This window comes from Mercenaria mercenaria, chromosome 16 (assembly GCF_021730395.1).
Source record: "Mercenaria mercenaria strain notata chromosome 16, MADL_Memer_1, whole genome shotgun sequence".
In the NCBI taxonomy this organism is placed as follows: domain Eukaryota; kingdom Metazoa; phylum Mollusca; class Bivalvia; order Venerida; family Veneridae; genus Mercenaria; species Mercenaria mercenaria.
This window is the reverse complement of record NC_069376.1, coordinates 33,735,817-33,738,389: the sequence shown is the minus strand read 5'-3', so window position 1 is coordinate 33,738,389 and position 2,573 is coordinate 33,735,817. Positions and strand designations below refer to the sequence as shown.

Sequence of the window (2,573 nt, the reverse complement as noted above, 5' to 3'; positions counted from 1 at the left end):
CTTGCATTATATATGTTACCGGTGGCGACTATAAATAAGCTTACATAATACACACAATTAAGGTCCTTTTGGACAAGTTTAAATAGAGTAATTTTGAAAATTAATGGTAAAAATATTACATGCATGTATACATTAAAAAAACAAAACATTTTTATCATGACCAGGTGAACATAAATAAATAATTTGATAATACTAAAGATTGCATTTGTGGCTCTTGATTTTGCTAAAGTGTGCATTTCATCAACAGAATTGCATTTTGAAACATGAAGGAGTATTATGACAAAATGAGGGGAGCTGTGGGCTTAGCGGATAAGGTGTCTGCTGCTCAACCCGGAATTCGTGGCTGTGACGATACCTTCTCATATGACATCGTAAATCGTGGGCTGAGCGCAAAATTACTGTAAATGTATAAAAATAAAGAACAATATTCAACAATTTCGCGCTCAGCCGTCGAAATGTTTTTTTTTCCAGGAAGCGGACTCGAAAGTGTTCGCATAAGCTCCGGGTCATCACTATTCAATAAAATATATAAGAAAAAAAAGTAAGTCAAGATTTTTTTTCAAAAACAACTATATCTTTTATTCTGAAGTTTAAACACTGGTTAATTTAAAGCAAAATATCATACATAAATGTATCAATGTAAATTTAACAAATATATTACACTTATCAGTACACTTATAAACACTTGAAACATGAAATGCATTAGTCACTAACAACAGGAGCTGGTATGTGTTTCATGTAAGCTATACATGATCATATCAAATGACAATAATAACGCTGAAATAAGAACAAACTCATGTGGGAAAATCCCATTGGTAAGTAAAAATAATGACAAATAACAGACTGAAATATATACACATAAAGGCATTTAACGATATTGAGCATATGAAATACAAAACAAACATTTAATCATGTAAACGATCTAATGGGCCTGTGTCCGGACGGGACGTTTAGGATATGACAATATAATGCTTGCACAATAAAGAGGTTCATACCTATATCCGCATAACAACTGTACAGTTATAATAAATAAAGGATCGCATGAAATAGCACATGATATGTGTGTATGTTAAAGTAATATGTAACTCGCATACCTTTACATAAAAGAAAATGGTATATTCCGTTGAAAGGTTGAACAGACTGTGTCTGTAGGCCTAATATGTCTTTTTTTCAGAATGTATCTCGTTCAATCCCAAGTTGCTGGTATAAAAAGAATGTGTTGGTCAGCATTTCAAATAAAAAAAAAATCATGTATTAACAACACGTGAACTGCCTTGTTAATCCCGTTATTGCATTTGCGGTTCCAGTGGAAAAAAGAAGTTTTTATGCTAATTGAACATTTTCTGCTACGGCTTTAACATGAAAATTAGGCTTGCATACGTCAGAGGATCTGTTCCTTCACTTTAAAGCTTGAGCCGTAGTATTAAAGGATATATTGTTTTCATCATCTATGCTGCAAATATTTATTCTTAGCTTGACCTATACATCTAAACATCAAATATGATTGCACAAATACACCTTGTTCTCCCCCTTATCTGCAGAGTTTCGCACGTGCCATCTTTCTGGGCACACCTTCCAACTGCCGGAACACCAGCGCCGCCAGCTCTTTGCATAATTTCTCCACATGTGCCTTTAGCTCTGTTCATTCTACATAATCTCTTCCGCCTCTGGCATTGTCCAGTTTCCAGGACAGCTAACAGAACTAAACAGACCAATAAAAAGACAACTTTTGTGGAAGCCATTCTATCGAACCTTGTTCTTCTTATTATCTGAAATCAAAATATACAGCACTATATTTTCATAGTCTTTTATTTAGAAACTTATCTCAATGCTATCAGGCTCTACTGAGTTTAAATTTAGGATATTAACTTTAAAATATTCGTCAAATTCATAATCACTCCTGGCAAGTATACAACTGGAAATTTTATAGAATAAAACATAAAGATGTATATAACTATTTTGTAGATGCCAATGTTGTCCCATATTTATAAAAAAAAGTATTTACCTGTAAAAAAGTAGTTCTTATAACAGAAAATTCGATACGTTTTTTTGTTTCTTTAATTCTTCTTTACGTCTAAAGTATCTCTTGCAACTGTTTTCGCCGAGTTCTGGTTCCTTTGTGAAGAAGTTCCTTTCTGTATACAGTTATATACCATTTGAAGGTTTATATTTAGACGGGGCAAAAATGGGGGAACACTTGACGCTTCCCACTTGAGCATTACTAATTGCGGGGGCTGTCCTTACAAGTGTCGGTACAAACGCAATATGTTCTATAAATATACTGCTTCATATTGGGGAAAACACACTTGAATCACAAATAACTTTCAAAAGAAAAATAGTAGGCTTTTTTTTGTTGTTTTTGTTTTTTGTTTTTCTTTGCGAGTGATAGGCCTAATACTTCTTGTTCTGAGAAATGTACTCCTTCGCTTCGTGTGGCTTCGGAAAACATGTGGTCATCGAGAGAAGGGAACTAACATACGAACTTACTATACCATGCCTGGGAAGTCGATTTACTCTGGAAACCCTCCAACATTTGATACGAAAGTATTATAATATATGATTTATTTTATTTA

At 33.7% G+C, this 2,573-nt stretch overlaps 1 long non-coding RNA gene across 1 annotated transcript; it reads right to left on the bottom strand.

Annotated features, from left to right (window-relative positions):
• Nucleotides 1-552: 552 nt before the first annotated feature.
• On the bottom strand, nt 553-2,181 carry LOC128549607 (uncharacterized). Its single transcript, XR_008367818.1, has 2 exons — nt 2,006-2,181; nt 553-1,769 (listed from the first exon to the last, which is right to left on the bottom strand). It is a non-coding gene; the product is annotated as an uncharacterized LOC128549607 (long non-coding RNA).
• Nucleotides 2,182-2,573: the final 392 nt, after the last annotated feature.